Genomic DNA, 15,658 nt, shown 5'->3' on the forward strand with positions numbered 1-15,658 from the left:
CGGCCGGAACATTTCTTGCGCCGGTTCCAGCTTTCACTCCCAAAAGCACCTCGTCGCGGCCAGAACATCTCATGCGTCGGTTCCGGCTTTACTCCCCCAAGCACCCTGCCAAGGTGGTGACATTTCATTCACAGGTTCCAGGTTTTACCCTCCAGGCACATAGCTGAGTATGGAAAATGTTATTTGCTGGTTTCGGTTTTCACACCCCAATCAAGTGTGATAGGGTACAGCGGTTTGAAAGTGGTATATTGAGCCCATATATTATCATTTTATTTCTACCAAAGTAGGTGAAAATTATTATTTTCACTCACTTTTGTAGAAAATAAGCACCTCACCTTCCAGGCACATAGCTGCGTATGGAAAAAGTTATTTGCCAGTTCCGGTTTTCACACCCCAATCAAGTGTGATAGGGTACAGCAGTGCGAAAAAGGTATATGGGGCCTATATATTATCACTTTATTTCTACCAAAGTAGGTGAAAATTATTATTTTCACTCACTTTTGTTGAAAATAAGCACCTCACAGCGGCAGGAACATCTCGTGCACCGTTTTCGGCTTTCACCCCCCAACCATCACTCCGCGGCCGGAAGATTTCTTGCGCCGGTTCCTGCTTTCACTCCCAAAAGCACCCTGCCAAGGTGGTGACATTTCATTCACAGGTTCCAGCTTTCACCCTCGAGGCACATAGCTGAGTATGGAAAATGTATTTGCTGGTTTCGGTTTTAACACCCCAATCAAGTGTGATAGGGTACAGCGGTGTGAAAGTGGTATATTGAGCCCATATATTATCATTTTATTTCTACCAAAGTAGGTGAAAACACCACTGTTGTAAGGCTGTATTTTTTTTTGTTTTTTGTTTTTTTTCCTGTAAAACTAATAAAAATGACTCTATTTAAAACAAAAAACCATGCATGTATGCCAGAAAGATATTATCGCGCCTCCTTACCTGTTGTGGGTAGCTGCTCCTACCATTGGACGTTTGGAATATGCTTTAGTAAAAATGACGTCACAGTAGTCCAGAGACAATCTCATGCGCCGGATCTGGCACCTCGCCAAAGCATCTCGCCGTGGCCGGAACATTTCAGGCTCCACTTCCAGCTTTTACCCCCCAAACACCACGCTGCGGCCGGAACATCTCATGCGTCGGTTCCGGCTTTCACTCCCAAAAGCACCTCGTCGTGGGCAGAACAGCTCATCCGTCGGTTCCGACTTTACCACCCAAGCACCTTGCTAAGTCGGGAAAATTTCCTTCACTGGTTCCAGCTTTTACCCTCCAGGCACATAGCCGCGGATGAAACAAGTGATTCGCCGATTCCGGTTTTCACAAGGGTACAGTGGTGTGAAAGTGGTATATGAGGTATATACATTATCACTTCTTTTTTACCAAAGTAGGTGAAAACAACATTTTTCACCTACTTTTGTAGAAAATAAGTACCTCACAGCAGCCGGTACATCTCATACCGCCGATGGCGGCTTTCACCCCCAACTGATACACGCCGTGAACGGAACATTTCTTGCTCAGGATCCAAGTTTCACCCCCAAAAGTACCTTGTCGAGGCCAGAACATCTCATGCATTGGTTCCGCCTTTAACCCCTCAAGCACCTTGCCACGGTGGTGATATTTCATTCACAGGTTCCAGCTTTCACCCTCCAGCCACATAGCTGTGTATGGAAAAAGTTATTTGCTGGTTTCAGTTTTCACACCCCAATCAAGTGTGATAGGGTACAGCGGTGTGAAAGTGGTATACGGGGCCTATACATTATCACTTCTTTTTTACCAAAGAAGGTGAAATTAACAATATTCACCTACTTTACCTATATACAGCCTAATTTCTATCTAATGTTCTTGCGCAAGTGATGCCCCAATATAGTGCTATTAGCACCATCTAGAGCGATTCACCTTTAGTGTTTTTAAAGTGTTGGTATTAATAAATTTGTAAATTTGTATCTTGAACCGCGTATTGTTTTCTTAAAACAGCCAGCGCTGGCACACCATCTTTCATTTTTCCTTGTATTTGGGTCCGACAAACCCAGTGCCAGCAGCTGTTGATAGCGCACCACACATTACCTTTTTTCTTCACCCCCAAATGCACCTTGTCGCGGCCAGAACATCTCATGCCTTGGTTCCGGTTTTAACTCCTCAAGCACCTTGCCAAGGTGGTGAAATTTCATTCACAGGTTCCAGCTTTCACCCTCCAGGCACATAGCTGCGTATGGAACAAGTTATTTGCCAGTTCTGGTTTTCACACCCCAATCAAGTCTGATAGGGTACAGCGGTGTGAAAGTGGTATATTGAGCCTATATATTATTACTTTATTTCTACCAAAGTAGTTGGAAATTATTATTTTCAATCACTTTTGAAGAAAATAAGCACCTCACCCTCCAGGCACACCCACCCAACTGACAGCCGGCCAGCTGACAAGCATAGAGAGTTCCGTGGGTCTGTCTGTGATGTCATAAAGGGCAGGCTGATCAATGGCCAGCTGTCTGATTGGCTGCTGTATTTGATTGACAGATGGAATATGGCAGCTGATTGGCTGTCTAGCCTCAAGTGCATCACACACCCCTGAAGGTACCACTGGCTAAGACTCCACCTCAGCTCATTGATTAATTAAAAATTTAGAACAATTGATGGATGAAGGCAGGCAGGCCGGCAATTTTGGAACACTCATTGGACTTGTTTAATGCAATGCACCTTTATATATTCACATGCATTCGCTTCATGCTGTAACCACTGTGCATACAAATTTGGAAACATGGCATACAGTGTATCATATGGTGTCTAAGTCATGTTTCCCATATTTTTCCTTGCAAGATAAAAGCCCGTTTGAGTGTTTGGGGCACTTTTTAACTAAAATCATCCTACAGGGATGCATATGCTAAAGCCTGCCTATTTTGAATGGCGTAGTGGCCCCTGCAACCTCCAAAAATATCAGGACTTACTTCCCCAATAACCTGCTAACACACCCCTGAAATATTTACTTATTCACACTACTTTGTTCATTTGACTCATTTGTCATTTGAAATGCCCTAATTTGTGTGGCCAGAAAAGTGCGTCTTTAAAAGGTGATTTCTACGATACCTCACTTTTGCGCGTCGGACCTCGAATTTTTCCGAAAATGCAGAAAAACCGCAATTTTCAGGAGAAACAATACGTACATCCTCCCCCTCTGCCGCTTACCCACCCAACTGGCAGCCAGCCAGCTGACAAGCACAGAGAGTTCCGTGGGTCTGTCTGTGATGTCATAAAGAGCCTGCTGATCAATGGCCAGCTCTGTGATTGGCTGCTGTATTTGATTGACAGATGGAATCTGGCAGCTGATTGGCTGTCTAGCCTAAAGTGCATCACACACCCCTGATGGTTTTACAGGCTAAGACTCCACCTCAGCTCACTGATTAATTAAAAATTTAGAACAATTGATGGATGAAGGCAGGCAGTCAGGCCGGCCAGTTTGGAACACTCATTGGACTTGTTTAATGCAATGCACCTTTATATATTCACATTCATTCGCTTCATGCTGTAACCACTGTGCATACAAATTTGGAAACATGGCATACAGTGTATCATTTGGTGTCTAAGTCATGTTTCCCATATTTTCACTTGCAAGATACAAGCCCGTTTGAGTGTTTGGGGCACTTTTTAGCTAAAATCATCCTAAGGGGCATAACTGCATATGCTAAAGCCTGCCTATTTTGAATGGCGTAGTGGCCCCTGCAACCTCCAAAAATAGCAGGACTTACTTCCCCAATAACCTGCTAACACACCCCTTAAATATTTACTTATTCACACTATTTTGTTCATTTGACTCATTTATAATTTGAAATGTCCTAATTTGTGGGGCCAAAAAAGTGCGTCTTTAAAAGGTGATTTCTACGATACCCCACTTTTGCGCGTCGGACCTCGAATTTTTCCGAAAATGCAGAAAATCCGCAATTTTTAGGAGAAACAATACGTACATCCTCGACCTCTGCCGCTCACCCACCCAACTGACAGCCGGCCAGCTGACAAGCACAGAGAGTTCCGTGGGTCTGTCTGTGATGTCATAAAGAGCCTGCTGATCAATGGCCAGCTCTGTGATTGGCTGCTGTACTTGATTGACAAATGGAATCTGGCAGCTGATTGGCTGTCTAGCCTAAAGTGCATTACACACCCCTGATGGTACCACTGGCTAAGACTCCACCTCAGCTCATTTATTAATTAAAAATTTAGAACAATTGATGGATGAAGGCAGCGTATGGAAAATGATTTGCCGGTTCCAGGTTTCACACCCCAATCAAGTGTGATAGAGTACAGTGGTGTGAAAGTGGTATATGGTATATGGTACATTATCTCTTCTTTTTTACCAAAGTAGTTGAAAACAACAATTTTCTCCTACTTTTGTAAAAAATAAGTACCTCACAGCAGCCGGTACATCGTGCGCCGATGCCGGCTTTCACCCCCCAACCGTTACATGCCGCGACAGGAACATTTCTTGCTCAGGATCCAAGTTTCACCCCCAAAAGCACCTTGTCATGGCCAGAACAGCTCATTTATTGGTTCTGGCTTTAACCGCTCAAGCACCTTGCCAAGGTGGTGACATTTCATTCACAGGTTCCAGCTTTCACCCTCCAGGCACATAGCTGCATATGGAACAAGTTATTTGCCGGTTCCGGTTTTCTCACCCCAATCTAGTCTGCTAGGGTACAGCGGTGTGAAAGTGGTATATTGAGCCTATATATTATCACTTTATTTCTAACAAAGTAGGTGAAAATTATTATTTCACTTACTTTTGTAGAAAATAAGCACCTCACAGCGGCAGGAACATCTCATGCACCGTTTTCGGCTTTCACCCCCCAACCATCACGCCGCGGCCGGAACATTTCTTGCGCCGGTTCCGGCTTTCACTCCCAAAAGCACCTCGTCGTGGCCAGAACATCTCATGCGTCGGTTCCGGCTTCACTCCCCCAAGCAACTTGCCAAGTCGGGAACATTTCATTCACAGGTTCCAGCTTTCACCCTCCAGGCACAGATCTGCGTATGGAGCAGGTTATCCGCCGGGTAAAGTTTTCACACCCCAATCAAGTGTGATAGGGTACAGCGGTGTGAAAGTGGTATATGGGGCCTATGTACTATCACTTATTTTTTATCAAAGTAGGTGAAAATTATTATATTCACCTACTTTAGTACAAAATAAGTATTCTTGACATTCAATAAAAAGGCAATGCAGACAATATCACTGATATCTCCTGCACAGATATCAGTCCTGATTTGGCTCGCTGTCTGCATAAAATAATATAAGGACCTACATTCATCAAACTTTAAACGTAATGTACGGGTCTATAACAAATATACACATTTGATAAACACGCATGTATGCCAGGAAGATATTATCATACCTCCTTACCTGTTGTGGGTAGCTGCTTCTGCCATTCTACGTTTGGAATATGCTGTAGTAAAAATGACATCACAGTAGTCCAGAGATGTAGGTGGGTAAGTAGTTGACATCACAATTCATTCATGGAGAAGGTCTAACTGAAAAAAAGAAGAAGGAGGCGCGATAATATGTTCATGACATACATGAATATTTATTAATACTGTGTCTTACATCGTAACACTCATAAATGCAGTACTGTACAGACAACACAAGTCATCCTTATCAGTCCCTGCCCCAGTGATTGCAAATACATGCTACAGCACATATTAGACCCTTAACTGTGGACCCGGCACTCAGTTTTACAAACTGAGCAGGTCTCCGAGTACGTACTCTGCAGCAGGCAGTCTTGAGGAGCTTTCAGGAACTATCATCCCCCAAGCACCTCACAGTGCCTGGAATATCTCATGCGCCAGTTTAGGCTTTCACCCCCCTTCATGCACATCGCAAAAGCATGGCAATCTCATGCGCCGGATTTGGCACCTTGCCAAAGCACCTCGCCGTGGCCGGAACATTTCTTGCTCCGCTTCCAGCTTTTACCCCCCAAACACCACGCCGCGACTGGAACATTTCCTGCGTCGGTTCCGGCTTTCACTCCCAAAAGCACCTCGTCGCAGGCCAGAACATCTCATGCATCGGTTCTGGCTTTCACTCCCAAAAGCACCTCGTCGCGGCCAGAACATCTCATGCGTCGTTTCCGGCTTTCACTTCCAAAAGCACCTCGTCGTAGCCAGAACAGCTCATCAGTCGGTTCCGGCATCACCCCCCAAGCACCTTGCCAAGTCGGGAAAATTTCCTTCACAGGTTCCAGCTTTTACGCTCCAGGCACATAACCGCGTACGGAACAAGTGATTCGCCGGTTCCGGTTTTCACACCCCAATCAAATTAGAAAGGGTACAGTGGTGTGAAAGTGGTATATGGGGACTATACATTATCACTTCTTTTTTTACCAAAGTAGGTGAAAACAACAATTTTCACCAACTTTTGTAGAAAATAATGCCGGCTTTCACCCCCCAACCGTTACACGCCGCGACCGAAACATTTCTTGCTCCGGATCCAAGTTTCACCCCCAAAAGCACCTTGTCGCAGCCAGAACATCTCATGCATTGGTTCCGCCTTTAACCCCTCAAGCACCTTGCCAAGGTGGTGATATTTCATTCACAGGTTCCAGCTTTCACCCTCCAGCCACATAGCTGTGTATGGAAAAAGTTATTTGCTGGTTTCAGTTTTCACACCCCAATCAAGTCTGATAGGGTACAGCGGTGTGAAAGTGGTATATGGGGCCTATATATTATCACTTTATTTCTACCAAAGTAGGTGAAAATTATTATTTTCACTCACTTTTGTTGAAAATAAGCACCTCACAGCGGCAGGAACATCTCGTGCACCGTTTTCGGCTTTCACCCCCCAACCATCACTCCGCGGCCGGAAGATTTCTTGCGCCGGTTCCGGCTTTCACTCCCAAAAGCACCTCGTCGCGGCCAGAACATCTCATGCGTCGGTTCCGGCTTTACTCCCCCAAGCACCCTGCCAAGGTGGTGACATTTCATTCACAGGTTCCAGCTTTCACCCTCGAGGCAAATAGCTGAGTATGGAAAATGTATTTGCTGGTTTCGGTTTTCACACCCCAATCAAGTGTGATAGGGTACAGCGGTGTGAAAGTGGTATATTGAGCCCATATATTATCATTTTATTTCTACCAAAGTAGGTGAAAACACCACTGTTGTAAGGCTGTATTTTTTTTTTTTTTTTTCCTTTAAAACTAATAAAAATGACTCTATTTAAAAAAAAAAAAACATGCATGTATGCCAGGAAGATATTATCGCGCCTCCTTACCTGTTGTGGGTAGCTGCTCCTACCATTGGACGTTTGGAATATGCTTTAGTAAAAATGACGTCACAGTAGTCCAGAGACAATCTCATGCGCCGGATCTGGCACCTCGCCAAAGCATCTCGCCGTGGCCGGAACATTTCAGGCTCCACTTCCAGCTTTTACCCCCCAAACACCACGCTGCGGCCGGAACATCTCATGCGTCGGTTCCGGCTTTCACTCCCAAAAGCACCTCGTCGTGGGCAGAACAGCTCATCCGTCGGTTCCGACTTTACCACCCAAGCACCTTGCTAAGTCGGGAAAATTTCCTTCACTGGTTCCAGCTTTTACCCTCCAGGCACATAGCCGCGGATGAAACAAGTGATTCGCCGATTCCGGTTTTCACAAGGGTACAGTGGTGTGAAAGTGGTATATGAAGTATATACATTATCACTTCTTTTTTACCAAAGTAGGTGAAAACCACAATTTTCACCTACTTTTGTAGAAAATAAGTACCTCACAGCAGCCGGTACATCTCATACCGCCGATGCCGGCTTTCACCCCCAACCGTTACACGCCGTGAACGGAACATTTCTTGCTCAGGATCCAAGTTTCACCCCCAAAAGCACCTTGTCGAGGCCAGAACATCTCATGCATTGGTTCCGCCTTTAACCCCTCAAGCACCTTGCCAAGGTGGTAATATTTTATTCAAAGGTTCCAGCTTTCACCCTCCAGCCACATAGCTGTGTATGGAAAAAGTTATTTGCTGATTTCAGTTTTCACACCCCAATCAAGTGTGATAGGGTACAGCGGTGTGAAAGTGGTATACGGGGCCTATACATTATCACTTCTTTTTTACCAAAGAAGGTGAAAATAACAATATTCACCTACTTTTGTAGAAAATAAGTACCTCACAGCAGCCGGTATATCTCATGTGCCGTTTCCTGCTTTCAACCCCCAACCGTCATGCCAAAACCAGAACATTTCTTGATCTGGATCCAAGCTTCACCCCCAAATGCACCTTGTCGCGGCCAGAACATCTCATGCATTGGTTCCGGTTTTAACCCCTCAAGCATCTTGCCAAGGTGGTGAAATTTCATTCACAGGTTCCAGCTTTCACCCTCCAGGCACATAGCTGCGTATGAAACAAGTTATTTGCCGGTTCTTGTTTTCACACCCCAATCAAGTCTGATGGGTACAGCGGTGTGAAAGTGGTATATTGAGCCTATATATTATCACTTTATTTCTACCAAAGTAGGTGGAAATTATTATTTTCAATCACTTTTGTAGAAAATAAACACCTCACCCTCCAGGCACACCCACCCAACTGACAGCCGGCCAGCTGACAAGCACAGAGAGTTCCGTGGGTCTGTCTGTGATGTCATAAAGGGCCTGCTGATCAATGGCCAGCTGTCTGATTGGCTGCTGTATGTGATTGACAGATGGAATATGGCAGCTGATTGGCTGTCTAGCCTCAAGTGCATCACACACCCCTGATGGTACCACTGGCTAAGACTCCACCTAAGTTTATTGATTAATTAAAAATTTAGAACAATTGATGGATGAAGGCAGGCAGGCCGGCAATTTTGGAACACTCATTGGATTTGTTTAATGCAATGCACCTTTATATATTCACATGCATTCGCTTCATGCTGTAACCACTGTGCATACAAATTTGGAAACATGGCATACAGTGTATCATTTGGTGTCTAAGTCATGTTTCCCATATTTTCACTTGCAAGATACAAGCCCGTTTGAGTGTTTGGGGCACTTTTTAGTTAAAATCATCCTAAGGGGCATAACTGCATATGCTAAAGCCTGTCTATTTTGAATGGCGTAGTGGCCCCTGCAACCTCCAAAAATAGCAGGACTTACTTCCCCAATAACCTGCTAACACACCCCTTAAATATTTACTTATTCACACTATTTTGTTAATTTTACTCATTTATAATTTGAAATGTCCTAATTTGTGGGGCCAGAAAAGTGCGTCTTTAAAAGGTGATTTCTACGATACCCCACTTTTGCACGTCGGACCTCGAATTTTTCTGAAAATGCCGAAAAAACGCAATTTTCAGGAGAAACAATACTACATCCTCAACCTCTGCCGCTCACCCACCCAACTGACAGCCGGCCAGCTGACAAGCACAGAGAGTTCCGTGGGTCTGTCTGTGATGTCAAAAAGAGCCTGCTGATCAATGGCCAGCTCTGTGATTGGCTGCTGTATTTGATTGACAGATGGAATCTGGCAGCTGATTGGCTGTCTAGACTAAAGTGCATCACACACCCCTGATGGTATCACTGGCTAAGACTCCACCTCAGCTCATTGATTAATTAAAAATTTAGAACAATTGATGGATGAAGGCAGGCAGTCAGGCCGGCCATTTTGGAACACTCATTGGACTTGTTTAATGCAATGCACCTTTATATATTCACATTCATTCGCTTCATGCTGTAACCACTGTGCATACAAATTTGGAAACATGGCATACAGTGTATCATTTGGTGTCTAAGTCATGTTTCCCATATTTTCACTTGCAAGATAAAAGCCCGTTTGAGTGTTTGGGGCACTTTTTAGCTAAAATCATCCTAAGGGGCATAACTGCGTATGCTAAAGCCTGCCTATTTTGAATGGCGTAGTGGCCCCTGCAACCTCCAAAAATAGCAGGACTTACTTCCCAAATAACCTGCTAACACACCCCTTAAATATTTACTTATTCACACTATTTTGTTCATTTTACTCATTTATAATTTGAAATGTCCTAATTTGTGGGGCCAGAAAAGTGCATCTTTAAAAGGTGATTTCTACGATACCCCACTTTTGCGCGTCGGACCTCGAATTTTTCCGAAAATGCAGAAAACCGGCAATTTTCAGTAGAAACAATACGTACATCCTCCCCCTCTGCCGCTCACCCACCCAACTGACAGCCGGCCAGCTGACAAGCACAGAGAGTTCCGTGGGTCTGTCTGTGATGTCATAAAGAGCCTGCTGATCAATGGCCAGCTCTGTGATTGGCTGCTGTATTTGATTGACAAATGGAATCTGGCAGCTGATTGGCTGTCTAGCCTAAAGTGCATTACACACCCCTGATGGTACCACTGGCTAAGACTCCACCTCAGCTCATTTATTAATTAAAAATTTAGAACAATTGATGGATGAAGGCTGCGTATGGAAAGTTATTTGCCGGTTCTAGGTTTCACACCCCAATCAAGTGTGATAGAGTACAGTGGTGTGAAAGTGGTATATGGTATATGGTACATTATCACTTCTTTTTGACCAAAGTAGGTGAAAACAACAATTTTCTCCTACTTTTGTAAAAAATAAGTACCTCACAGCAGCCGGTACATCGTGCGCCGATGCAGGCTTTCACCCCCAACCGTTACACGCCGCGACAGGAACATTTCTTGCTCAGGATCCAAGTTTCACCCCCAAAAGCACCTTGTCGCGGCCAGAACAGCTCATGCATTGGTTCCGGCTTTAACCGCTCAAGCACCTTGCCAAGGCGGTGACATTTCATTCACAGGTTCCAGCTTTCACCCTCCAGGCACATAGCTGCATATGGAACAAGTTATTTGCTGGTTCCGGTTTTCTCACCCCAATCTAGTCTGCTAGGGTACAGCGGTGTGAAAGTGGTATATTGAGCCTATATATTATCACTTTATTTCTAACAAAGTAGGTGAAAATTATTACTTTCACTCAATTTTGTAGAAAATAAGCACCTCACCCTCCAGGCACATAGCTGCGTATGGACAAAGTTATTTGCCGTTCCGATTTTCACACCCCAATTAAGTGTGATAGGGTACAGCAGTGCGAAAAAGGTATATGGGGCCTATATATTATCACTTAATTTCTACCAAAGTAGGTGAAAATTATTATTTTCACTTACTTTTGTAGAAAAGAAGCACCTCACAGCGGCAGGAACATCTCAAGCACCATATTCGGCTTTCACCCCCCAACCATATTGCCGCGGCCGGAACATTTCTTGTGTCGGTTACGGCTTTAATCCCACAAGCAACTTGCCAAGTCGGGAACCTTTCTTTCACAGGTTCCAGCTTTCACCCTCCAGGCACAGAGCTGCATATGGAGCAGGTTATTCACCAGCGGTGTGAAAGTGGTATATGGGGCCTATGTACTATCACTTAATTTTTATCAAACTAGATGAAAATGATTATTTTCACCTACTTTTGTAGAAAATAAGTATTATTGACATTTAATAAAAAGGCAATGCAGACAATATCACTGATATCTCCTGCACAGATATCAGTCCTGATTTGGCTCGCTGTCTGCATAAAATAATATAAGGACCTAAATTCATCAAACTTTAAACGTAATGTACGGGTCTATAACAAATATACACATTTGATAAACATGCATGTATGCCAGCAAGATATTATCGCGCCTCCTTACCTGTTGTGGGTAGCTGCTTCTGCCATCCGACGTTTGGAATATGCTGTAGTAAAAATGACATCACAGTAGTCCAGAGATGTAGGTGAGTAAGTAGTTGACATCACAATTCATTCATGGAGAAGGTCTACCTGAAAAAAAGAAGAAGGAGGCGCGATAATATGTTCATGACATACATGAATATTTATTAATACTGTGTCTTACATCGTAACACTCATAAATGCAGTACTGTACAGACAACACAAGTCATCCTTATCAGTTCCTGCCCAGTGATTGCAAATACATGCTACAGCACATATTAGACCCTTAACCGTGGACCCGGCACTCACTTTTACAAACTGAGCAGGTCCCCAGGTATGTGCTCTGCAGCAGCCAGTCTTGAGGAGATGTCAGGGACTATCACCACCCAAGCACCTCACAGTGCCTGGAACATCTCATGCGCCAGTTTAGGCTTTCACCCCCCTTCAAGCACATCGCAAAAGCATGACAATCTCATGCGCTGGATCTGGCACCTCGCCAAAGCACCTCACTGTGGCCGGAACATTTCATGCTCCACTTCCAGCTTTTACCCCCCAAACACCATGCCGCGGCCGGAATATTTCCTGCGTCGGTTCCGGCTTTCATTACCAAAAGCAGCTTGTCGCGGCCAGAACATCTCATGCGTCGGTTCCGGCTTTCACTTCCAAAAGCACTTTGTCGCGGCCAGGACATCTCGGTTCCGGCTTTCCCCCCCAAGCACCTTGCCAAGTCGGGAAAAATTCATTAACAGGTTCCAGCTTTTACCCTCCAGGCACATAGCCGCGTACGGAACAAGTGATTCATCGGTTCCGGTTTTCACACCCCAATCAAATGTGAAAGGGTACAGCGGTGTGAAAGTGGTATATGGGGCCTATACATTATCACTTCTTTTTTACCAAAGTAGGTGAAAATAACAATTTTCACCTACTTTTATAGAAAATAAGTACCTCACAGCAGCCGGTACATCTCATGCGCCGATGCAGGCTTTCACTCCCAAACCGTCACGCCGCAACCGGTACATTTCTTGATCCGGTTCCAAGTTTCACCACCAAAAGCACCTTGTCGTGGCCAGAATATCTCATGCATTGGTTCCGGCTTTAACCCTTCAAGCACCTTGCCAAGTCGGGAAAATTTCATTCACAGGTTCTGGCTTTTACCCTCCAGGCACATAGCTGCGTATGGAACAAGTTATTTGCCGGTTCTGGTTTTCAAACACCAATCGAATCTGAGAGGGTACAGCGGCGTGAAAGTGGTATACAAGGCCTATAAATTATCACTAATTTCCTACCAAAGTAGGTGAAATTTTTAAGTTTCACCTACTGTGATAGAAAATTAGTGATTATTTTACTTTTGTGGAAAATAAGTACCTCACAGCAGTCGGTAAATCTCATGAGCCGGTTCGGGCTTTCACCCCCAACCATCACGCCGCAACTGGAACATTTCTTGCTCCGGTTCCAAGTTTCACCCCCAAAAGCACCTTGTCGCGGCCACGACATCTCATGCGCTGTTTCCAGATTTAACCCTCCAGGCACAGAGCTGCGTATGGTTATTCGCCAGGTACTGTTTTCACACCATAATCAAGTGTGAAAGGGTATAGCGGTGTGAAAGTGGTTTATGGGGCCTATATATTATCACTTAATTTTTATCAAAGTAGTTGAAAATTATTATATTCACCTACTTTAGTAGAAAATAAGTATTACTGACATCAATAAAAAGGCAATGCAGACAATATCACTGATATCTCCTGCACAGATATCAGTCCTGATTTGGCTCGCTGTCTGCATAAAATAATATAAGGACCTCAATTCATCAAACTTTAAACGTAATGTACGGGTCTATAACAAATATACACATTTGATAAATATGCATGTATGCCAGGAAGATATTATCGCGCCTCCTTACCTGTTGTGGGTAGCTGCTTCTGCCATCCGACGTTTGGAATATGCTGTAGTAAAAATGACGTCACAGTAGTCCAGAGATGTAGGTGGGTAAGTAGTTGACATCACAATTCATTCATGGAGAAGGTCTACCTGAAAAAAGAAGGAGGCGAGATAATATGTTCATGACATACATGCATATTTATTATTACTGTGTCTTACATTGTAATTTGTTTGCCGGTTTCAGTTTTCACACCCTAATCAAGTGTGAAACTGTACAGGATTGTAAAAGTGGTATATGGGGCCTAAATATTATCACTTAATTTCTACAAAAGTAGGTGAAAATAAGGCTAAAAACGGTCACAACTTAAAGTAAAACTGTCACAGCTCAAAGTGAAAGTACATCACAAAAGCTGTAATTTTGGCAGGCTTTCAACAAGTGCTTAAGGGTGAGGGTTAAAGTAATTAGTGTTAGGGGATTTAGTAAGACTAATGCTGGGTGCACACCAAAACGATTTGGGCACAATCCCATCAATCTGGATCCAATTCAGACCGATTAGATGCAGATTGGATGCAGATTGGGTCAAAATCGTTTGGTTGGTTCCGAATGGGATCCGATTCCAATCCTACCTGCTGCAGGTAGGACCTGTATAAGATCCATTCATCTGAATACAGATGGGATCGGATTGGGATCGGATCGGGATCGGATCGTATGCAAATCGGATTGCACGATTTGTATCCAATCCAAATAGTTTGGTGTGTACCCAGCATTAGTAATATATACACTGAAGCTTCTAAAAGCAAAAAGGGGGATGTTGTCCATAACAACTAATCAGACTCTGGCTCAAATAATTTCTCTATTGCATCCTAGAAAATGATAGAAAGAATCTGATTGGTTGCTATGGACAACAGAATCACTTTACACTTTTAGAGGTTTTTAGTAAATTTACCCCTAAGAGTGAGGGTTAGGGTATCTGAACTAAGGGTGAAGGATAGGACATTAGTTTTAGGATTAATTAAAGAATTACATAGATATAAAGCTGATATCCAATGACCGTGTTTGTTTCACTGAGCGCTATCCAATTAGCCCTGATGCCGGCATCTTTATCACAGAATGCCTGCACTTATCGATGATTACGCTGAGGCATGCAAAGCATAATCCTTGGTAAATAGCAGCCGGAGCTACTGTAATGCATGGGATTGGAGAATTATCCCCTGGACCCATATTTAGTATGCAATCCCTAGTTCATTTTTGCCCAGTATAAACAGCCTCTAATTGGATTCCAGTGGAAGAAAGGAGAACAAGTTAACCAAATGGGGCACCTTGTTTTGAGCTGTTTAGCCAAGCAGCAACCAAGTGAAAAAATAAGATTATATCATTAAAATTACATTTATTAATAAAATAAGAAATGGCTTAGTAGCTTGTACAGTTTTAAAAAAGAATTTAGGGCCTGATTCAGTTTCATTCACAAAGCAGATTTGGTTGGCTACTGGACAAACCATATGTACTGCAGGTGGGGCAGATGTAATGTTAGAGTATTATATTAGAGATAGAGATTACATTAGAGATGCTAGGTTATTAGAGAGTTACATTTGGGTGTGTTGTGTACTTTAAACTGATATCTATATTGTAGTGTAAAATTAAAGCAGCCAGTATTTACCCTGCACAGAAACAAAATAACTCACACAAATCTAAAGGTCCATGCACAATGGGCTACTATGCCCAGGGTGTATGGACAGCGATGATGCTGCGGGGAAAGCCGCTCAGTGCATACACACTGAGCGGCTTTCCCCCTGCCTGGTGCCGATGGAGGGGGGAGGATGGTGTTGCATAGCGCAGAGCTATGCAAAGCTGTCCTCAATGCCGCTCATCTGCTGGTATAACTAATAATAATTCTTGAAGACAACACTTTCAGTTATAGATAAGGAGCTTGACCTGAATTGCCCCGCCTCCAAAACACTGACCCCTGAGGTCACATGAGCATGGGTCTTATGCACATTAATACACTGTACCTGGTGCCCGAAAACAGCAATATTGTACTGGCCCGGGGGCGGGGTTAAAGTCAGCTGGCGAGATGTGTGGACGCGTGTGACAGTGCAGCTCTTTTTGGTGTCATCCCACTGAAGGAAAACACCTGGGTG

This window comes from Crinia signifera, chromosome 19, assembly GCF_055691185.1.
Source record: "Crinia signifera chromosome 19, ASM5569118v1, whole genome shotgun sequence".
NCBI lineage: Eukaryota > Metazoa > Chordata > Amphibia > Anura > Myobatrachidae > Crinia > Crinia signifera.